This window comes from Amborella trichopoda, chromosome 4 (genome assembly GCF_054954075.1).
Source record: "Amborella trichopoda isolate Santa Cruz 75 chromosome 4, AtrichopodaSantaCruz75HAP2 v2.0, whole genome shotgun sequence".
Lineage (NCBI taxonomy): Eukaryota > Viridiplantae > Streptophyta > Magnoliopsida > Amborellales > Amborellaceae > Amborella > Amborella trichopoda.
In genome coordinates this window covers 55,964,989-55,990,069 of record NC_142339.1, presented here as the reverse complement: position 1 = coordinate 55,990,069, position 25,081 = coordinate 55,964,989, and the positions used below count along the sequence as shown (strand labels likewise).

Here is a 25,081-nt window from a genome sequence, read left to right as displayed (position 1 = left end):
CCTAGATATGGTCAAAATGAGTCCTCTCCAAAAACGAATCTAGACCATTCATTTTGTGAATTTCAAGATCTTAGCCTTTATAAACTCAAAATCATTTTTTTTCTTTTTTAACATTGTTCATCTAATGATAATAAAGCCATCCAAAAAAATTGGAAATGAAAAAATCATTCAAAGGTTTTCACCAAAATGAACAGCCTATGTTAATTGTGCTAAAAAAATACTTTTTAGGTTGTGTTTTTATTTATTTATTTATTTTTATTGTTCATTAGAATGAAAAGAGTGTATATTTCAAAATTTGGATCAAACAAATGACCATAAGATGGTTTTTTAAGGTTATTGCATCATCGGTTGCATGGAATCATTGCCTTTTGTTACAGTATGCATTATTTTTAGAGTTTGAAATTGTAATTTGTTTTACAACCATAATGTTTAAGTCGAGATGATCGATATAAAGATTTTTTAATACTTTAATTATAATTTTCAATGAGTTATAAAGTGAGGATTTACTTATTTGCACTATCAAACAATTTTTCATTTTATAATAGGAAAATGGCTTGATAGGGCACCAGCCCTATCAAAATAAGCAAAGTCTAACTTCATAACTCATCAAAAAACACAATTCAAGCATGAGAAAGCTTTCATATCAATCTTCTGGACTTTAACATTATGGTTGTGAAAAACAATAGGATTTCAAGTTCTAAAAATAGTGTATATTGTTATAAATTATCTATACTTTCCATTCTACCATAAAAATAAATATTCTCATGTATGTAAGATCTGTACTATTTTTTAGTTTCTAAGTGTTATTGCTAGTGTTAGACTAATTTTAGAGCCTTTATCCAGATTTCCTTTGCCGTTTTTGGGATGAGAATTTGAGGTGAGGCACGAGTTTGTTTCCATAAAGCCCAGGCCTTATATAAGCTTCATCTTTTATAATGAGTTATGAGCGTAGATTTCCCAATTAGCCTACCATCGTCGGCCGTCCATTCCATCTCTCGTCCTACGATCTTAACCGTCCGTCCTTTCGAGCCGAATGATCACCCTTCGCCCTACTCTTCAAGGGGTCATGGCTACACTCTCTCTCTCTACAAGTTTACTCATGAAATCTTACCAGTACTTTCTCATTCATCACCAACAATGTGGCCCATCCACCATTTCCCTCTGTTTGAAATTGAGTGAGAGAGAGAATACCTGCTTCTTCCTCTCTATTTGAAAGAAGACTGAGAGAGGAGAGAGAGATTCTCCTTCTCCATTTTAGAGAGAGAATGTAGGGGTGCTTGGGAGGAGAGAGAGAGAGAATGTACAGGCTGCACCTTCCTCGCGTTACAGCAAGCCACAGAGTACGGTTCTCGTTCTTTCTATTTCATTGTTGGGTTAAATGATTATTGTTTTTTTGAGGTTTTGTATTCCTTAATGGTGTTATTACTGAAAAGGAAGAATTTGTATGTCAAATTTCACTCTTTGGCATCTTTCTATTTTTTCTTTGCTTCTGCATTGCAAAATATGGGTTAGTAGATTATAAAAGGCTGCTAACCTCTACACAGATGCAAATTAGCAGGCTATAATTTTGGTTTTATTCTGACAATATTACGGTTTTGTCTAGGATTTTGTATGTGTTTGTTTGTGGAGAAAGTCCACCCATTTGTTTTGATTTTCAAACTTTGGAGTGAAAATGCACTCCACCCTTCCCAAGTTATGACTTTCTGCCTTTGGCACAAAAAATTGGTCACCCCTTTAGGGATGGAAGTATACCCTTGCGAGGGAAGTTGAAAACCCATTTCAGGGCAAAGGGGCTTCACTTTCTCTCTTATTTTGCAGCGAAGATTGCCCCTAGTGCGGAAAGTCAGCCCCGCAAGAGGCCTCATTTATGTCTTCTCCCTCTCTCTCTCTCTCATTTTGAATGGATGATTTCCCCCAAAATGAGAGCTGTTGGTTAATAAGATTTTGTTGCTTCTTTTTATGCGAATACTCTCTCTCTCTCATTTTGAATGGATGATTTCCGCCAAAATGAGAGCTGTTGGTTAATAAGATTTTGTTGCTTCTTTTTATGCAAATACTCTCTCTCTCTCTCTTTCAACTCCAAACTCGGATTCTCAACCAGATCCAACCACCTACTCCTCCTTACCCCTCATTGTGCTCTTCTCTTTGAAAGTTTCTTCGTTCTCGCTCTCTACTTCTTGGTTTTAGAAACTGGGTTGGGTTGGGTTGGTTACATAAGAAACTATGGAATCTATTGATGGAGGCATCAGTTGTTGAGATAATAATTCAACAGGTAGTGGCTACTTTTGTTTTATTGCATGTGATCTAAATTAGCTGCTAAAATATCATTCATGGGGTGGATTTCTTTTTTTTCAAAATTATCATGTCCTCTTAAAATGCCTCTTTAATTGGGAAGCTGCCATTTCATTGTTCCTTGGACCTTTTTTGATGATTCTTGCTTGGGTTGATTACCTAAGAAATTTTTTGAATTTAAGGATTGAGGCATCGATTGTGGAGGGAATAATTCAAGAAATGATTCTCTCAAAAAAAAAAAATTTCAAGAAATGCATCTATATTTGTCATGGATTCTGCAATTCAAGAATTCAGTTGGTTCTAAAAATTTTGTTTGCTTTTAAAAATAGGGTTGGCTTGGAGCTCTCTCTGCATATGACTCTTCATGTACTCTCCGGATGCTTGTTTAATGGAAAGTTGACATTTCTTGTGTTCCTCTGCTTCCTTGGAACGTTTGGAAGATAATGCTTGGGGCTTTATCAAAGCAATGCCTGGGAATCATTTCTGGAAACTCCTAGCCATTACTTTTCCATTAGGACTTGCCCAATCATCAGTATGAACTTTGCAGATAGTTTAAACTGGCTGCTATCACAAAATTCCAGGCATCTTAATGAAGATTAAAAATATTGTCTTGGTTATTTTACCTCTGAGATATGCTTTTTGTGGAAGTCATGCACTGAAATATTGGATCTCGTATTCGAAACTCTACTACAGCGGAAACTTGCATCATTCAGATCCTTCAATGACAGCGGAGGTGATGATTGATGAAACTAATCTGGTTGAAGGGTGCCTGTTGTTACAACTAATATTGGGGGCATCATTTGGCTACTAGTCAGTTTTCACATTTGTAGAGAAGCTACCTACTTCCTGAGATATATTACGCTTGGATGACCCCTAGATCCACTCCTCATCTGTTTCAAACCTTTATCCACTCACCTTGGTTGAAGGGGGGGAAGCTACTGTGGAAAGCATCCATCTCTGCCACCCTTTGGTTCCTTTGGACTGAAAGGAACCAGAGAATCTTCAGGGGAAGGAGGTCCTCAGCAAGGCTTTTGGCAGATAAGGTCAGGAACCTTTTGGCCTTCTAGGCCACCATTAATCCTTTGTTCAAGGATGTACCCTCCTCTTCTCTTGGGTCACCTCACCTTTTGTAATTTGGGCCTTTTAATACAGTTAAATTTTCTCAAAAAAAAAAAAACAAAAAAACTTACTTGTACATGAAAAATACTAGGTGGGAGGTCACCAAATGTTGGACCAACACACTGGTATGTATGCTTGTGGGGGTCACCAAATCTTAGCTCTTCTTAGGCTTCAGCTGATGCCATAGCATTATCAAAGCCACCTTCCACTAATGACCTGAATATTTGCCTTCTCAGTGATGTGTTCCCAGAAACAATGCAAGGCTTTACCCCCAAATGAAATCTACTTTCTTTGTAGCCATAAGAAGTCCGAAATCCTTGATACTCTAGAGCAGCCTGCAAACTTGGCGTTTAATTTGGTGGTTTTGATCTATAAGGTGAGAAATGAAGATGGGATACCCTAGAGGGAATATATTTTGCAGGCGATCAGGAACCCATCAAAAATTGAGAAAATGGGACGTTGTATATTTTGCAAAAAAGCGTTTTGGAGAAAGGAAGCTTACTGAATAATGGAGGGAAAAGTTCAGCATAATTGGATTCATGCTCGAGGATGTGACTGCTAGGTTCTTGGAGCTTGCAATGAAGAAAGTGAAATTAAAAATGAGAAGGAAGCTCATCCATACTCAAGTACTTTGTCGTGCCAAAGCATGAGGATGTTATAGATGTAGAGAAGAAGGTTTCTTATTCTTCACCATTTTAGACCCCGCAAAACTCTGAAGTGAACATTGTATAGCTTGAGATTATTCGCCCATCTTTCAAAGTGGAGGTAAATTTTGACATAGACCCCGCGATTATGCAATGGCCACCTTTGTTATGATGTGACATGTGTGATAGTTTGTGCTATAATATCATGGCTGCTTAACATTATCAGGCTTTACTTGATTGATGCCGATAAGGTCCAAAGCAAGGCTTGTAATGTGCTTTTGAACACCCAAGAGGCAGCAATGTGGGCATTGAATCCAGGAAAAAGATGGGTGATGCTTATTAGGTGGCAATGGAGGTGGAGGAGAAAGAAGCCCATGGGTTCTATTCAAATTTGACGAAATTGGTGGGTTCCGGTCCACGGGTCGAGTTTTGAGAGTCGTGTTTGAGCTTGAATGAGAAGAATGAATGGGCGTTGAAACAGGGGATGATATTTAACAATTCGATTGTGTTTAAAGGCCTCAAAGGTTTGGAGTCACTCCCTCTTGTCCTTGCCAATGTAATTCTGAGGGAGAATGCACCTGAGCTGATGAATATCATTCTCGACAATTGTGAGAATTTCGCCAACTCCGTAATTGTGAGCTTGAATGAGAAGCCCATGCATTCTTGACAATATGGGGTTTATTGATTAGTTTTGTTAAGTTCTTTGTGACTTGCACATGGTTTATAACATATTTAATTTTTTTTCAACATTTTCAAGAGCTTATAAATTAGCATCATTTTAAGTTTTGAATTTCATAACTTGGGGTGGAAATGGATTTTCAAATCGTAATAGAGGTTTGTGGCACTCAAATTGTCTTTTGACCAGTTTTGGAGGCGCCTAACTTTGATTATCCAAGGTTGACACATTGTACAAATATCCTTCGTATAATGTTCCATTTGATAGTGCTCCAAGGCTTTACGATTAGGACAATTATTTCATGCGACGGGGACCGTATTTCTACATTTACAGTCCTTGGAGAATAAGGCATCCATATTAAAGACATATTAAAGATGGATACAAATAGGTGATCTATCTATAAACAAAATAATTGAAACAGATAAACAAAACAATTGAAACTGATTGTTCAAATGTTTTTTTAATAAAATTATTTTTTTAATTTTTTTAAAAATTTATTTATTTTTTTATATTTATGATCTCCATGTTAGAACTTGCATGTCTTTAGAAATGAGGTCTAAAAATCTATTTCAAAATTAGACTAGATGTTTTTAAAAATTAGGTCAAAATATCCATCTCAAAAATAAAATTTTAATAGGCGAATCATTTTTACCTGGACTCATAGAAACTGTGTCATTATTATAGAAGGAATACGAAAACCAAGGTTAGGTTGGGTTTAGATTGAGCAAACCTATCCTCAAAGTCTAGTGCTTTGGGTGTCTAGTGCTTTGGGTGCCATCCCCGAGTCTGGTGGTTTGAATGACAGGAATCTAGACTCGTCTGAGTGCTGGTCCGCATCTAGGTCCTCTACTAAGATAGACCCGAGCCAAGGCCATCTCTTTTACACGTCAAAAAAAATGGAAAGCTATGGAAATGAGTATTAATGACCACAATAATTTTTAATCTTTACCATAATATAAAGAATATTAAAAAATATATTATAAATAAAATTCTTTATTTTTTAAATTTTATATATATTTACTTTGAATTTTTTTATTAAAATACCAATCAATCATGAAAACCGCCTGAACCCGAAACTGGCCAATGGCCAATGGCCAATGGCCAGTTCCAATCTAAATGGGTATATACCAGTTAGATCACCCAGTTTTTCCAACATAAGTAAGTGTAATTTGGGGCACTAATTGGATTACCATATGGGATCGACCTCATCTGGGTCCCTGTCTGGGTCTAGATATTGGACCTGAGGGCTCTGATCCGGTTTTGGGTCTAGGCTACTCCCTACCCGGTCGGGGCGGATTTGTTTCAGCATCAACCTAAACCCATTTAAAGCACTAAGTGCGATCCTTCTCGCACTCGATCGAGGGAAAAATTACTCTGATACATGTCAAGCCCCGAGGGTCACAGTCACACTTTCTCGCTCTAAACCTTGACGAAGGCACTTCCCTCGCTATTTCAATCTCTCTCTATAAACTATTTGCAGTAAGGGAAAGAAAGGGCGTAAAGGAAGCTACCGGTCCTCCCATTACAGCAAGCCACTGGGTATGGTCCTCATTCTTTCTTTCTTTGTTGGGTGTTCTTCATTCATCAGAACATAAACGATCTTCTCCTTTTTTTTTGAGTGCAAAAGTGTTGTTAGTCCATTAACACTGTAACTGATGATCTTCTTCTAAATCTTCAAAATCCTGGCCTTGACAAAAGCCCAATCTTTCTGCAAACCCCAATTTCTCATTTCCCATGTCATTCCTTTCTCTCTTCATTCTTATGTTCAACATTCTCCACAAACCCTCTTCTCTCACTTCTCCTTCTTCTCTCATTAATGATGGAACGGCCTTACCTTCTTCTACTTCTTCTTTCATGGTTAATCTGTTTGTGGACTCTTTTGGGTTCTCAAAGCAAGGAGCCATTGCTTCATCTTCCCAGCTTCTCCATGTCAAAACCCCTGAGAAAGCTCTCTCGGTACTAAACTTCCTCAAAGCCAAAGGTTTTGAAGCAATCCATATCAGCAAGTGCCCCCATCTTCTTGCAGCCAATGTCGAGAAAAACCTAATACCCAAATTCAAATTGTTTGAAGATTTGGGCCTTTCTAAATTCGATCTTGGGGCCGTCATCTCTGCAAATCCAACCATTGTTATGTATAGCTTAAACAAAAGACTTCTCCCTAACATTCTCTTCCTTTAAAACTACTTGGATCCCAAAGGTGTCTTGAAGTTTCTCAAAGGTCAAGGTCGTAGATTGGTGTCCAAGAGATTGCAGTCCAATGTTAGGTTCATGGAGAGCCAGGGAATTGGCGGCTCGAAGTTGAGAGCACTCTTATTGAAAAGGACACCCTTATTTGAAGTGATGTCCATTAGGCTTATAGAAATCACAGAGAAAGTTAAGGAATTGGGTATTGAATCTCACTTTAAAATGTACTCTCATGCTGTTGGGTTCATGAGTTTGATGAGCAAGGAGACATGGCAGAGGAAATTTAAGTTCTTTAAGAGCTTTGGGTTGTCAGAAGAAGATATTCGCACCGCTTTCCAAAAGATGCCTGTAATCTTTTGTTTATCAGAACAGAAGTTGCAAAAGACTATGGATTATTTCATCAACGAACTTAAATATGATGAGAAATATCTGTGTTTTCATCCTAATATATTCTGTTTTAATTTAGAGAGAAGGTTGATCCCAAGGATTAATCTATTGAAAGTGTTGAGGTCAAGAAAGTTGCTGGAAAAGGATGCAAGTTTATTGACAATTTGTGTTTTATCGGAGAAGGCGTTCTTGGAGAGATATGTGTTAAGTTTTGGAGAAGAGGCAGAAAATTTGCTCAATATTCATAAGTGAAACAAAGAAAACTCAAGAAATTGATGCTGAGTCTATGGTCTAAAACAGGCTTAATAGCCATTAAAATCTGAATTCCATGACTCTTATTTTGTTATATCTCTGAAAAAGAAGAACTGAATGTCAAAACTTTCTGTGTTGTGATCCTTGTGATTTTGCCTTGCTTCTCTTTGTTCTGGATTTTATAATATAGGTTACAAGAGCAGAAAAGCTTGCTAACCTCTACACAGATGCAAAATTAGATGGTGATAATTTTGGGTTTATTCTAACCATGTGATGGATTTGTCTGGAAATTTGTGCACATTTTGGCCTGCCTCTCTCGCTCGATTATGCTCTTTAAACATGGGAAATCATTGTTGGATTGCTGGGCTCATTTCTCCTCAAGTTTAGGGCTTTTTCTGGGAGGAATTTGCTGGGTTTCTCCAAATGTGGAAGCTCTAGCTAGAAAAGTTGGGATTTTTTTTCCTCATATTAGGTGGGTTTTAATTCCTGTTTGGAGTTGTGTTCAGTTGGTTAAAGACAAATTAGGGCAAAGAGAAGATTCTTTTGGGGTTCCTTTGAAGAAAACTCTGGAAAATGTCAGCTTCATTTGCACCTTTTGATCACCCAAGAAATGGAGTGCAGTGTAGGCTCTGAACAGTTGTATTCTTCATGTTCTGGATACATGATTCTTAGATTTTTGTCTTCTCTTTTGGGGAATGCAATGCTCATGAATGCTTCTTGGAATATCTTTGTTTTCTTTCTGTTTATGGTTTTGTTTTTGTGCATCTTATAAACTTTCATATGTTTGAAGGAGATCACTCTTCTTCTCTGTATCCCTTTGCATTTCCTTTGTGGTGGTGGTAGTTCATCTCTGCATCCTTTTGCATTTCCTTTGTGGTGGTAGTTGTTCATTCCTGTTTCCCTTTGCATTTCCTAGTGGTGGTAGTTGTTGAAGGGTTTGCTTTTTTTAAAAAAAAATTATTGCAAATGTGTTCTTCTATGTTCGACAGCTCACTTCCATGGACTAAGGTGACGAATCAGATGATGGTGAATTCTGGTAAGTAAAACCCAAGTATTAAATTTGACCAGAACTTGGTAGATGTATTCTTGTATGGTTTGATTAAGGGAGAGTTCTTTGATGCAGTTAATGATCTTTGTGGATAAATGGACGAATCAGATGATGGTGAATTCTGGCAAGTAAAACCCAAGTATTAAATTTGACCAGAACTTGGTGGATGTATTCTTGTATGGTTTGATTAAGGGAGAGTTCTTTGATGCAGTTAATGATCTTTGTGGATAAATGGAGGTATAAGCAAGTGGTTATGGAAACCCATGAGAAGCTCAAGTTAAAAAAGCTGAGAAACAGGAATCATACAGAGGTGGAAGCTTGCACCCCATATGAAGATAAGCTTCTTTTATGGGATGGTATAGCATCCATGTGATGGATTCTTTAACGGTTGAACCTGGTTTCATTCAACAGCCATAAAATAATTCTGTTTTTTTTTTTAAAAAAATAAAAAATTATCTTTCTTCTAAAATTTTGAAGTATAGATCCTTTTTTATATGGGACATCAAATAAAAATAATAAAAAATGTTTTAAACAAAAAAATTGACCAGAATATTTCCTATGTTCAAGTTTTTAGTCTGCTATCATCTATGCTCATATAAAGATCATATTTAACTAAAACAAAAGGGAATTATTTTGTGGCCCTTGGATATGGGCTCGTTCAATCTGAAGAGTCCACATTATGTGGATGGGATATTTTCATGAATTAGTCCCCCACCAATTCCCGATTCAGATCTGTGATTCCTAATCTGAATTGCTGTTTTTTGAAACATTGGTTTATGGCGAAGTGAATTCCTAATATTTATTGAGTGCAACCTACCATTTTAGTGACAATGACTCCTATTGAGATATTCTCAATGGCAAGTTTTATATGGGATATTATAGTATTTTTATCAAAAATCTATTTATTAGTTGATCAATGGGACTTCAATATATCTGATTGAAATTTTATTAATTGTAGAGTAATTAAGATTACTAACAAGAATTCAAATTACACACAATTATAACTATAACTATGTAAAATGACTGAAAATATTGATCATTTCATAATACAGAATCTTTTTTGGATCTCTCTACAATCTCGGCGATGGTTTCGCATCTTGAAGCTTGAAGTTTAAAGCACCCAAGTATATGGCAATCAGCCATGGCATTCTATGCTGCCTTAGTAAGGAAAACATAGATACTTTCTTCATTGCCAACCCAGCAACTGGCCAATGCTCCCCCATTCCAAAATTTTCTGGTCCTTTATATGTTGATAACTTTGGGTTTTATTTCATCCCTGAAAAGTGCAATTTCAAGATCTTCGCCCAATTCGTTAATGGCTGGAGTTACTGGGGCTCAAAACGAACCAAATAACCCCAGGCCAACATGCCATCCACCTTATGCTTTGTGGCAGTATCCCCTTGGAGATCAGCATCACACGGCCGCATATGTTACCTCCTTTTTGGAGATATCTTGGTTTTCAACATGGAGACAAAGGAAGTGGATGAAGAAGTGGGAGACTATAAACCAGAACCGACCACCTACAGGAACATACAACCCTAGACCAGGATGTTGTTGTTTGTATTGCACACGGAAACCATGGTTCGAAAGCTGGGTCTTGGGTCTAACCCAAGAAAAAAAGTGGGTGGAAGCACACCACATTGCAGATATGTGTGACAAAATGAGCAACCATGGGTATCCACAACTTTTGGCAGGTGAGGTGCTCATTTTCACCAAAAGTGGCATCACATTAACATGTGATAAGGGTGGCAAATTGAGTGTACTAGATGAAGCTAATTGTTCTGACTTGTACATTACAATCCCATTCTGTATTCTTGGGAGTTGGTGAAAGAGGAGGACAAGTTCACAGCTCTTCAAGAACTAGGAAAAGAGGGAGGTATACTTGCTGATAACACATGATGAGAGATTTGTGGAGGAGATAGATTGTATGAAGGGAGATTTACAGGCATGAGGAATTATATTAAATGCTAACCAAAGAAATTCATAAAAATGAGAATGGGTTGGGGCCTTGACGGTAGTACCAAGCCCTATGATGAAGTCTCTTACTCCGGTCTCACCTAAGGATAGGGGCCCAAATCCCCGCTGATTTACCCCCATTTACCCAGAAATAGAAGAAGAAATTCATGAAAAGAAGATGGGCTCACTGGGAAAGACATTTGGTGGTTGCCAATACAAAAGAAAGGTTCCCTTAAATGGGTCGGCTCATATAGGGAGAGCAAAAAACGAATTGCTTATTTACTGCTGCTGCTGCTTGTTTTTTCTTTGCATAACCTCTTTTAACTCATAGACTAGCCTAAAATAAAAACAAAAATATATACAAAACAAACCGCTCTCTCTATACACATGAAAAGAATAATGTATCCTTTTTCTAGGATTTGAGCTTAGAATTTCTTATTTTATCTAAAAATTGTATTGATATAAAAATTATGGCATATATAAATCCACATATGGTCGCCTAATAAATAAAAAAAAGATGTACTTTCATTAAGGCATACGCCTTATGAAAAAATGGGCCAAAACATCCAAACATATTTTCTTGGGTATCTCGTTAATTTTTAAAATACATATTTTAATTTTTTGAGTGTGTCACCCAATTTGAAAATGAATCCACAACCGATTTTTAAGTAAATAGACAAAATATTAAATTTATGAAAAAATAAAATTACGATTTGGAAAAATATCAATCATGCATGTCATGAAAAACACAAAATGCCTCCTAATGCCTGACGAAATGATAAGTGCCTCTACTTATTCAAGGTTAAAATAATAAGCAACCATTTCAAATATTGAACAACCAATAAGGTCATTAAGCTATTTGCGTCGTTCTGATTTCAAATAGTGAACAAATTGTTATGTATTTCTAAATGGGTATATATATATATATATATATATATATATATATATATATATATATATATATATATATATATATATATATATATATGGAAAAAGATGGGATTAGCCCACTTGCTCATATGAACATATGAGCCCAACAGTCCAGATTGAATTTGGGTCAATCTGACGATCACGGATGTTTGGTAGTTTTTGAATTTTAGTTTTTTTTTTTTTACATATTCAAATCACTTGAAATTTTAAGTATGTGTTCTTCTCATCAAGGCGCATTTTATAAAAATATAAAAAAATTTATTTGTAAAAAATAAAATGACCAAAATACCTTTAGAAATATTTTGGGGGTATTTTGGTCAATTTATTTCATGTAAAATATTTTTTTTGATATTTTTCGAAGATTCACCTATTTTTGATAAACACAGACCTAAAATTTAAAGTGATTTGAATTTGTAGAAAAAAAACTAAAATTCAAACACTATCGGACATTTGTGATCGTTAGATCGGTTCAGATTCAATCTGAGACGTTGGACTCATATGTTCAGATGAGCTAGTAGGCTAATCTCATCATTTTCCCATATATATATATATATATATATATATATATATATATATATATATATATATATATATATATATATATATATATATATATATATATTGTGTTAGTCCCAATAATGAAAATCAATAAATAAATAAATAAAAACAATAAACAACTTACTCCGATGTTTCTTTAAATCACAAAAGGGATTTAAGGTTTCATACCAAAATCTATAGACCAAGGTATCCGGTGACAAGCTACATTGAGAGTCCTCTTAGTGAATCACCTTCACCAATTTTCCATCATTATCACTCTTTTATTAGAGGGGTTAACCTCTTTTTATATAGAATCTTTTATACCTCTCATATTCATAGTCTATAGGAGTTGAGATCCAAGTATAACTCTGGCCTTAATTTCTTTAAGTGCAGCCAATTAGGATTAACAAGTTGTCACGAAACTGTTAATCTTATATAATGAGCGTAACATGTTATTAGTGCATTAATGACCCATATAATAAAATGTCATCCAATCATTTTTACAATTTGATAAAAGATATTTAGAAATTAAATAATTTTGTACATTTATAATGTAGAAAAAAAACAATTCTTAGAATCCAAACACATCACTAGGTTTTTCCTCCAGTGACATTGGGTTTTCCCTCTAGTGCAACATCTTATAAAAGTTCCAGAATTGATCTTAGTATATGGCATTGCCTCATGTCAACCACATGGGATTTCACATATAGTATATAAAATGACTTTTGTACCATTATTAAAAAATAAATTCCCGGAATGAAAGGGCTTGATAGGCCATATTTTCAATAAATAAATAAATAAATAAATATATATATATATATATATATATATATATATATATATATATATATATATATATATATATATATATATATTTATATTTATATATATATATATATAAAATGATGGGATTAGCCCACTAGCTCATATGAACATATGAGCCCAACACCCCAGATTGATTCTGGGCCGATCTGACGATCACAGCTGTGCGGTAGTGTTTGAAATTTATTTATTTTTCTACAAATCTAAAGCACTTGAAATTTAAAAAATGTGTTCATAAAAAATAGGTGAATCTTTGAGAAATATCAAAAAAATATTTTACATGAAATAAATTGACAAAAATACCCTAGAAAAGTTTTGGGGGGTATTTTGGCTATTTTATTCTTCGTGAATAAATTTTTTTATATTTTTATAAGGTGTGCCTTGATGAGAAAAACACGCACCTAAAATTCAAGTGATTTGGATATATTAAAAAAAAAAAATTCAAGCATTACCAGACATCCGTGATCGTCAGATCGGCCAAATTCAATCTGGGCCGTTGGGCTCATATGTTCATATGAGCTAATGGGCTAATCCCATTTTATATATATATATATATATATATATATATATATATATATATATATATATATATATATATATATATATATATATATATCTAGAGGAAAAACCTTGAGTGAGCCCATTAGCTCATGGAATAGTATAAGCCCAACGGCCCAGATTGAATCTGGGCTGATATGATGAACACAGATGTCTGGTAGTGTTTAAATTATATTTTTTTTTCTATAAATCCAAATCACTTGAAATCTTAGGCGTGTGTTCTTCTCATCAAGATTTACCAAATAAAAATATAAAAAATAATTCGTGAAAAAAATTGTTGCAAGCATATTTTGGTCAATTTATTTCATGTAAAATATTTTTTTGATACTTTTCGAATTTTCATCTATTTTTTATGTACACACGTTCCAAATTTCAAGTGATTTGGATTTGTAGAAAAATATTTAAAATTCAAACACTACAGGACATTCGTGATCATCAGATCAACCTTGATTAAATTTGGGCCATTGGGCTCATTTTTTTCTGTGAGCTAGTGGGCTCACCCTAGCTCACAGGAAAAAATGAACAGTGATTTCGCCTACCCTCATCACCGTCCAAAGTTCATCGCTCGGTCACGATTGTCCGGTAGTGTTTATTTTTAATTAGTTTTCTACAAATTGGAATGACCTGAAATTTGGACTGTATGTTAATAAAAAAATAAGCAAATCTATGAAAAATATCAAAAAAATATTTTACATGAAAAAATTGATCAAAATACCCCCGAAACTTTTTGGGGGTATTTTGGTCAAATACGTTTCACGAATTATTATTTTTATTAGGTGTACCTCACTATAATGTACACATGTTCCAAATTTTAGATTATTCCGCATGGTAGAAAAATAAGTGAAAAATGATACACTGCCGGACAATCGTAATCGTGCGATGAAGTTTGGACGGTGATGAAGTAGGCAAAATCACTGTTCATTTTCACCTATAGGCATTGGGAAGAGTTTTCCTCTATATATATATATATATATATATATATATATATATATATATATATATGGAAAAATTTATATAAGGTTGCAACCTTAAAATGTAGAATCACATATGCACCTCAAAAATCTTTCGGAAAATGTTATTTTAATGTTGAAAAACCTTCTAATCGATCATCTCGACATCGAGATGTATGAATATGAAAAAAAACAGAGTTTTTGAGTCCCAGAAATAGTGCATCTTGCAACACATTATTGAAACCGTCCATTTTCAAGATTTTTATATATTTATAGATCTAATTGATGTTAACCATTTTTGGAATTTAATTTTTTTTTAATTAGTTATGAAAATAGATTTTAAGATAATCCTAGTAATTTTTTACTACAAAATTACATGTTATGATAAAATTTGGAGGTGCACCTTAATTGAATTGTTTAAGGTTGCAACCTTATAGAATCCGCACCCATATATATATATATATATATATATATATATATATATATATATATATATATATATATATATATGGAATGCTAGCATAGGTTAGTGGGTTTATAATTATATATGAGCCCAAAATCTGAGCTGATCCAATGATTACGATTGCATTTCGTATATGAATTTTAATATTTTTTCTATAAATCAAAATCAGTTAAAATCTAAAATAGAATGGTAGAATAGAAATCTAAAATAGAATAGAAAAATGATAAAGATTATAGAAATAGAACATTAGAAATATAAAAAAATAGATTAAATAAAAGATAAAGGAAAATCCAATAAAAAAGTAAAATATATAATAAATAAAATAAAAACAAATAAAATTAATTAAATTAAATGTATTCTATTATACTAATTAAAAAGTAGATATGTATTACAAGTGATAATGTTATCTCCCGTTGTTTTTTTGCAACTGATAATATTAAATCAATGGTTTAAAAAACTGATCGGTGCCTCGGATCGAGCACTTTAAAAATATATCTGGATCGGTGAATCGACGATCCGGATCGAGAATAGGCCGACTCGATCGGATCAAGCTTTAAAAAAATCCAAAGAAATTATTAAAATTAATTATAAATGTTGTCTTTTAGGAATCCAATAAGAAATGAGGGTACTTCATTGTTTACTTTTACTTTTTTCATCAATTTGTGAATATTGAGATGTTTTTTCCCTGTATAAACTTATGTTAACCATTAAATTTACATCACACATAAGAAAAATCATATAATTATCATGAATAAAATATATATTCATACATGTACTACTATAAAGAGTAGATTTAATCGATTAAAAATGACCATCAAAATCTCAAAATGACGGAAAAGCCCTAATCTTTTAAAAAAACCCAAATTATTACAAACTAACTAACTATAATCTAAATTTATTATGACCTAACTAACTATAATGTTATATGCTAAAATTAATGTTGTTGGTTTAATATTTATAATTATTTTATTATACAAATAATAACAAATCCAAAATTTTTTGTAATACGATCTAATTTAAAATGTATTATTGAGAACTGTAAGAAAGATAATAAATTCCATGATTTATAATGCAGAAATTAATAAACCAAATAAAAAATTTGGTTAGAAATTATTAGAATCCTTACTAATTTTCGAAAGAACACTTCAATTTTTCAAAATTTTAATTTTTTAGATTTCTAGAATAAATTTAGTAAAAGAGATTGCTAATAGAAAGACAAAGATTTCAAATGGAATAAATTTCTTTAAAAAAATTTAATTTTTTAGATTTATAGAATAAATTTAGTAAAAAAGATTATTAATAGAAAAAGAGAGATTTAAAAAAAATTAAAGTTTTTTTTCAAAAAATTTATTTCTTCAATTTTTCAAAATTTTAATTTTTTAGATTTCTAGAATAAATTTAGTAAAAGAGATTGTTAATAGAAAGACAGAGATTTCAAATGGAATAAATTTCTTTAAAAAAAAATCAATTTTTTAGATTTATAGAATAAATTTAGTAAAAAAGATTGTTAATAGAAAAAGAGAGAATAAATTTAGTAAAAGAGATTGTTAATAGAAAGGCAAAGATTTCAAATGGAATAAAATTTTTTTAAAAAGTTAATTTTTTAGATTTATAGAATAAATCTAGTAAAAAGATTATTAATAGAAAAAGAGAGATTTAAAAAAAAAAAAAAAAAATTTCAAATTTTTTTTTTTCTGTTTATTTTTGTTGTCAACAAAAATTTAGTAAGTTGTGTTCAAGGTAGGAATCGATCTTGACAAGTGAAGGCCTGTATAAGTGAAAACCACTCCGCCAGATCAACACAAGCATAATTGATTTCTATATTAGTGGTACTTATCCAAACTCCGTTATAATTTAACGCATCGTGAGAATTATCCTACATCCAACAACGAGTTTTATATTTATATCTATAAATTACTTTATAAGTTTCCAACAACGAGTTTTATATTTATATCTATAAATTGCTTTATAAATTTCCAACAACGAGTTTTAAAACTCGAGAGTTCTCAATTTTAAAGTAGAATCGATAAGGATAACCGATCCCGTTGCGACTCGCGGAGTTTTAAATCACTCAATTAAATTGATACGGTCTTATCACCAAGTTGCCCATATCCATGTAGTAATCAGTCGCGATCAGTGTTTTAAAAATCGGCGAGTCGAACCGGACTCGCCCGGTTCGACTCGGGATCCGACCATCCTGTGCCGGTTCCATCATAAAATCGGGAACCGCCCGATTCTAGAGAGAACCGCCCGGTTCCCATCCGGTTCAGCCGGTTCACGCACGTGCTCTCGTTCTTCTGTGCGCGCTCACACGTGCAAGGTTGCCGATTCACTGTATAGAATCGGATGGTGATGTCATGTCTCGACATGTATGATGTTTTCAAGGGTAATTGGGATATTTGTCTTAAAAAGACAGGTAATTATTTATATTGTTGGACGGCAGTACCACAATCATATATAACCACGTGTTACCCCATGTACCGTTCGCTCGCACGCTGTTGAAGAGCTCAACCTCATATCTTTTATAAACTTGGAAGTCGCTTGATATTTCCGATGTGGGACAATTCCCACTTGCGTTCAACAGCGTGCAAGCCATCGTCACACAAGCTATTAATTATTGCAAGCCATTATCCATATGTGTAGCGTTTTAATTTAGCGTGTCAAATTAATAGCACTAATAAACGGCTATATAAAATTAAAAAATAAATTAATAGCACTCATTAATTTAGTGTGCCAAATTAAAAAATAGCCATATAAATTTTTTTGATGTTTATTAGTAAAATAGTTTTTTCGATGGGTTTTATTACAATATTTTATTTTTATTTTTATTTTTTTGTAGCTATTGTGCATATTGCCGATAGGATTTTTTTTTGAATTTTGGCATCGTTATTTTTCATTTTTTTGGGTAAAGTTATTTTGAATCTTTTAATATAATTACATTAGAATTTCTTGGTGGTTTTATTTTTAATTTTAGTCATATGATATGGAAGCATCTTCTAATAATTTTTTAATCACTTTTCAATTAGATAATATTCTAAAATATTTTTAATTTGTTATTATTTGTCTAATAAAATAATTATAAAATGTAAACTAATAATTATAATTTCAGTATATAATATTACAATTAGTTAAGTTGTAATAATTTTGGATTATAGTTAGTTAGATTGTAATAATTTAAGTTTTTTTAGCGGATTAGGGTTTTTCGCCAAAACAAGATTTTAATGGCCATTCTTTCATCGATTAGTCTACACTTTATAATAGTCCATATATAATTATATATTTTATCCATGATAATTCTATGATTTTTTTTTATGTGATGCAAATTTAATATTTAATTTAAGTTTATATAGGGAAAGAGCATCTCAATATATACAAATTGATGAGAAAAATGAAAATTAATAATATAGTATCCTCATTTCTTATTGGATTCCTAAAAAACAACATTTATAATGAATTTTAATCATTTTTTCGGATTTTTTTGAAGCTTTAATCCGACCGATTCAGCCGATTCTCGATCCAAATCGCCCATTCACCGATCCGGATCCGTTTTTAAAATGCCCGATCCGGGTCACCGATCCGCTTTTTAAACAATTGGTCGCGATATTTTATTCCCCTTGAAAAGAAACTTTCCCCTTATTTTCCCCAAAGTTGAAAGTATTTATTATATCTGATTCCAAAGGGTAATGAAGAGAGAAGCATGCAAATAGAGATGTAGATGGTGATTCAGAAGAAAGAACAAAGTAAGACCTCTCTCTTTTGCCAAGAATTCTGTGTCTAATTTTCTCCCGGATCATTTGGTGGAGAAGATCCTCTTGCTCCTGCCTGTAAAGAGCCTAGTGAATCTCAAAAGGGTGTCTCAGTATTGGAATCAGTTCATCTCCTCTCACTACTTTGCACTAACCCACAATCTCTCTTCTCCTCCTCCATCCCAACCCTGTGCTCTTTTCCTTTAGTATCATACTGTCTATATGGGATCTCTCTACTATCACCTGCGCATATGGCATGCAGCAATGGCATTCTATGTTGCCTTACAAAGAACAACAGAGATACTTTCTTCATGGCCAACCCAGCAACTGGCCAATGCTCTCCCATTCCAAAATTCTCAAAACTCTCTGATGATTTAGATGTTGGTAACTTTGGGTTTTATTTCAACCCTGAAAACTGCAATTTCAAGATCTTGGCCCAATTCGTTAATAGCTGCAATTACCGGGGCTCAAAAGCAACATATTCGATTCCATCACGTGTAGCTTAGAGGATGCCAAAGAACCCCAGGCCAACATGCCATCCTGCAGTATATGCTTCGGCTGAAGTATAATATGGGAGATATCTTGGCTTTCAACATGGAGACAGAGGAGTGGAAGATGGAGTGGGTGACTATAAACCAGAACCGACATGGAGACATACTCGCGCGCTACAACGAGCGCATTACAACACGAGATCAGGATGGTGCTGTTTCTATTGCACACCTGAACCAGGGTTTGAAAGCTGAGGCTTCGGTTCTTACCCAAGAAAAGAAGTGGGTGGAAGCACACCACATTGCAGACATGTGTGACAAAGTGAGAAACCATGGCTATCCACAATTTTTGGTAGGGAAGGTGTTATTCTTTACCAGAAATGATGAGACAATAGCATGTGATAAGAATGGAAAATTGAGTGTGCTTATTAGATCTCAATGCTATAACTTTGTACATTATAAGCCTACTCTATATTCTTGGGAGTTTGGTGAGAGCTGACCACAATTAGTTGAGAAAAGGTTTGATGATAATGATAATGAGATATAAGATGGAAAGAGATTTTACAGATGAGGTGAGAGGAGACATGTTACTTCTTTCTCCAAAGAAAAATTCATGAATAGATGACGTGCTGAGAGAGATACAGTGATTGCATAAGAAATGAATTTGTGTTTGAGGTTTGAATTTATATGTAGGCTAAATTACTTTTACAAGTAATGCATTGCATAGTTTTGGATATTTTACAAAAAGATTTTGTGCTTATGTAGGAGCATTCTGGCTATTTATACTCTTGTTTAAAATCCAATCTGTACTTTGAGGAAATCTTTTGTCCGTTAATTTCTACAGGTAATTTTAGTAAAAATCAATAATTATTTTGAACAAAAAATTGACTAAAATACCACTGAAACATTCAGGGTCATTTTTGTTAATTTTTATTTCAATTTTTGGATTATTATTATTTTGTGAGATGAGCCCTATATGGGTTTGTATCATATAATCTCTCAGTACTCTTTGTACATAAGAAATACAAGCTAAAAAAAGTAGGTACATTCCCACGGGATTATATTATACATATATTCCTTCAGACAGTAGATTTAATTGGGAGGATATTTTTGATTGGGAATCACTTAAGAATCTAAATGTTATTTTCAAAAGAAAAATCTTGGATTTTGAGTTCTCTCTGATTAGATCTCATCTCACCTACCATAAATTGGAGGGTCTCTATATGATTTGGAATTTTTTTTATGAAAAGTAACATTAGGATTTTGAAAATGAAGGGATGCAATGAACCATAAATTTTGAGCACATGTAGATCTCATTTATGCTCTAAAAAATTGAAATGAGCAAACTTGAGCACTATCACCCGTCCGTCCATGCTAGCTCTTATAATCAAGGATCTCAAGAAAGAAATGTTGGATATGTTGAGTCAAACGGAGCAAAATAAAAGATAAATGAAGTTAGGAAGCTTCAATCTCTCTAATCTCAGGCCCAATAAATCACTTTCTCAAGAAAACATTTGTCCGTTACTTATAAGAATCAGTGTACATCTAAGTGTTTTTACCAGGCCAATTTCTCCTCGTGATGCATGAGAACAGAGGATTGAGAAACTAACTTACTAATGCAGATATACTAGAGTCGAGAATACTGGAGTTGCCTCTATTCTAGATATAGAAAGTGACAATAAGAAAACTTAGAATTTAAGCTTGTTATTGAAATATGAGGAAAGATGTCTCTATTTATAGTGAGATAAAATGCCTTTTCACCTACTACACGTGACTGTTCAAGTACATATAAGTCATGATTTGTGTTTCATGAAATCTCGGTTGTCAGTGCCGCGCATCTGCTGCAACGACGTGCAACATGATATCCGACAGTCACACGGTGAACCTTCAGGTTCCAGGAAATTAACTGATGCAATATTCATGCATGTGCCCACAATCACAAAATGTCTTTTGGGTTCCAATAAAGTAACCATCATGCATTACTAGAGCGGCACAAATGACAGAGCAGACCAATCCACTGGAGGACATGCTTCATATAAGTGTATTCACTGGTGTGCACCAAACTACCAAAGCCAAATTTATTGGAACGCGCTCGACCACCAATCCACTAGAGTACATATTCTACAGGAGGCATTTTGTGTAGTGGTAAAAAGTTAGATGAGCCACAAAGCTGACCTGCACACGTGCTTGGACGCCTCGTGCAAAATGCATCATCAAGCGCCCTCGCATGCCCAAAATAGGCCTTCTCTCTTTTTGGTTCTTACAAGACAAATGAAGAGGATATCACATATTTAAACAAGGTTTCCCTCTGCCATGTCTTGGGACAAATAACCCAACACTTCTCTTCCAAGGCTTTACACTTTGCAAAGCTCTATGGAACAAAAGGGATATTTGAAGTGGCATAAGATGTTTTCCAATGAAAAAATACAAGAAAAAGTCCTAAAAATGCTCCCCTTGACTTCCCTCTTAGTGGCAGTAGTGGAGGGTCTATTTCAGGATCTTGAGTTGATCCCCAATTTCAACATCTGATGGTTTTGAGCCTAAGATTGTAATCACTGGATCTTGACCTTTAACAGCGGTTTCATAGATTCCAAACCCTCTATTATTTGGTGGGATCTTACAAGGAAGTTGTTATTTTGGAATGGATGATTATGCCTTAGAATTGGTTTTATAATGTATTCAAAGATACTAATTGTTGACAACTTAATTCAGCCTGTTGCACAACCAAGCAGGTCCATGTCATTTTTCTTCATATTTGGAGACCAAGTTACTATTAGAGAAAATAGTGGAAAATAAATCTATGTATTACTCTATTTTGGAATGGTGCTGAGAGAGTATAGAGATTTTAGTGTTTCTCTCAAAGATTGAAGGCTCAAGCTGGAACGAGGATCATGGTTGTCTTTTGGTTCATTGCAACGTCCAAGATACCTTCCTCTAATGACCTTTGATGACTCAAATCCTCAGCCCTTAACATTTGGATTCTTGCTGATTAGTTCCAGGAAACAATCGGGGTCTTCACCCCCAAAAGAAATCAACTTCCTTTCTAGTTGAAAGAAGGCAAAAATTCCTTGAAACTCTAAACGAGCCTGCAAAGTTGCGTTAGATTTGGTGGTTTTGCTCCATAAGGTGAGAAATGAAGATGGGTTAGCCCAAATAGAAGAGATTATGCAGGCGATCAAGGCCGAACCAAAATGTGAGATGATGATCGTTGGACATATATTGCAGAAAAGCTTGTTGGAGAAGGAATCTTACTTAAACATGGGGAAAAGCTCAGAGCAATGGATTTTAGCTTAAGAACGTGACCACAGGGTTCTCAGAGCTCGTAGCACGCAAGCAAGAAAACAAAATTAAGAGCGTGAAGAAAGGCAGAAAGCTTCTGTCTTTAGCAGATCTGAGTTCAAGTACCGTTTGGTGCCAAATCTTGTTGTTATCATGTAGAAGGTTTCCTATTATTCATTGATGCTGTTTTAGATCCCTGAAAGTCTTTTAAGGGGAAGAATGTGGAGCCTAAGAATGTGGATATTTGTTGTTTGTTCCCCACACATCTTTTAAAGTGGAGGGAAATTTGACCTTAGACCATGCACCTCATGTATACTATGACCACATTTGTTATGATGCTATAAATGTGACCGTTTGTGTTATAGGGCCATGATGCAATAGCTACGGGTCTTACCATTGTGAGCATATGATTGATGCTGATAAGGTTCAAAGTTCAAAGCAAGGCTTATAGTGTGATTTTGAAGGCCCAAGAAGAAGCAATAGGGGGATTGAATGGTGGTAATGGAAAAGGCCCTGAATTGTTTTCGAATTGGACCAAATTGGTGGGCCTTGGAACGGGTCTTGAATCTTGAATTTCAAGAGTCTGGGCTTGAATACGAAGAGGGAATAGGCGGCAAAATAGGGGATGATATTTAACATTTTGATTGAGTTTCAAGGGTTTAAGGATCTGACCTGTGACTGCAGGATTGAACCTTCTCTCTCTTGCTCGCCAACACTGTAATTGTTGGGAGATTGCATCTGAACTCACGACCTCTACTTGCCCAAAGGCATTTAAAGATCTCTCCTCTTACTTTGACGAAGAAGAGAGGCTAGATCCAAAGGTCGAGGTGAAAAATTCAGTTGGGATTAATCTAAAACCTCGTTGATGTAAGATAAGCAAGAGATGACCACAGAGGAGCGGAGGAGGCAGCAAAGTACCATGTGTGCTCTCCTGAAGAACAAAGAGATAACCATGGGGCTCACAGGTGGTTTGCACTCGAAATCACAGACGAACATGGTTCTATGACAGCCTCCAATGGCCCAATTGCCTATAAGGAGGTGGATGATGCGCTCAGCCAGAAAAAGCTCATGGCTTATGTGGACCAGAAGAAGGAAGCAATACTTTTCACTTTTCACCATTAATGGAAGCTTGGTCCCTTTCCACAGTGAAGAGGGACTCGAACCAGCAAAACTACAATGGGCTCCATGAAAATGGAGACAGGCAACCTCTTATACTCTTGGCATAGTCAATGTACCCATTATGGCCCATGCATGCAAATCTTTGAAGGAGCAACAAGGGGCCATTTACCTTAACTAAGTCGCATTTCAATTTAAGGATTTGAAGCACATAAGTGAGAAGGCATACAACATCAAGAAAGCAGGCAGCCTCGAAGGCCGAGAGGCCGACCTTGATCTCTCAAGAGAAGCTTGAAATCTCCAAATCCACGCCTATTAGGCTCTCTGATTTGAAATCAGAGAAAATAATGTATGCCACTGTAAAGCATGCCTTCTTTCAGCAGGCAGATGGAGAAATGATCATATTGCTCCATTTTCACTGGCTGTAAGAATTGTTACCAAAATCTTGGAATTTGTCACTTCTATTTTTCTTGAAGATAGTGGTTCTGTGAGCGCTATGTGGCCTACATTCACCAAAATTGTACAACAAGAGGCAATCTATATGGCCTACATTCACAAAAATTGTGAAATATATTTTGGCCCACTTTTTTAATGCATATATTTTTTATTTTATCTTTTATTTGGAGTGCCTAGATGATGCGTTTATGGATAATATTTCGAGTCCATCAAACATGTATTTTCTTGGAAAAAGAGCTCCTCAACTAGATTCTATTTCTATACTTTTGATTTCTGATATGGCATATCTTCCCTTCCAAAAGGATTCAATGACTATTTTTCTATTTTAATAGAAAATAGGTAGGGGTCATCTTCCCCATTGATTCACCAAAAAAGATTTTGTAAAACACGATATGGATCGTTCACTTATGTAAACATCAATGTGGACCTTCAAGCCTATGCCATTCCGTAGCCCTGTGGAGCTGGGCTCATATGATCTTTTTCCTTTTGTTTAACCCTTGATTGGGGTGGATGGCGTGAGGTGTTTCAATATTCCAGCTTTTTTTTCAAAGATGGAAAAGTAGGTTCTTTAATATTTGTTTATGGGTTGTTATGAGGACCCGGTTTCTATGTGGCTAAACTGGCATATGTAGAAATGTGGGCTTCGTAATAAATCTATTTTTGAGATAGATTTTAAGACTTAATTTTTTAAGGCATGTAATCTCAAACGTAGAGATCAAGATCATGAATATGAAAAAATAAATAAATTTTAAAATTTTAAAATATTTTTGATATAGATTTTAAGACTTAATTTTTAAAAACATGTAACCTCTAACATGGAGACCATGAATATGAAAAAATAAATAAATTTTAAAACTAAAAATAACAATTCTAGTAAAAAAATATTTGTATCATGAGGTTTTTTTGTTTTTAGATGAAATACCTACTTGCATCTCATCTTTACGCTTTCTGGACCGCATACGAGATCCAGCCTCGCGTGGAACAATTTTCCTTTTTTTATAATGGAATAGTCTTTTAGAGGCTGCAATCATAAAACATCCATACCAAAGATGGATGTAAATAGGCTGTGCCTGGAAAAAATAAAATAAATCCTAATATTTATTTATTTATTTATAAAAGTATCATTTTTAATTTTAAAATCCATTTATTTTTTCACATTAATGATTATATATTCCTAA

At 34.3% G+C, this 25,081-nt stretch overlaps 1 long non-coding RNA gene across 7 annotated transcripts; it reads left to right on the top strand.

The window, feature by feature from the left end:
* Nucleotides 1–1,039: 1,039 nt before the first annotated feature.
* On the top strand, nt 1,040–11,240 carry LOC110007052 (uncharacterized). Of its 7 annotated transcripts, XR_016054949.1 has the most exons (5): nt 6,083–6,270; nt 8,544–8,590; nt 8,678–8,726; nt 8,814–8,839; nt 9,655–9,743. It is a non-coding gene; the product is annotated as an uncharacterized LOC110007052 (long non-coding RNA). The 7 variants fall into 7 exon arrangements; XR_016054948.1 differs by lacking the exons at nt 6,083–6,270; nt 8,814–8,839 and adding an exon at nt 1,085–1,340 and having other exon boundaries at nt 9,655–10,913; XR_016054946.1 differs by lacking the exon at nt 8,814–8,839 and having other exon boundaries at nt 6,081–6,270; nt 9,655–11,240.
* The last annotated feature ends 13,841 nt before the right edge of the window (nt 11,241–25,081 follow it).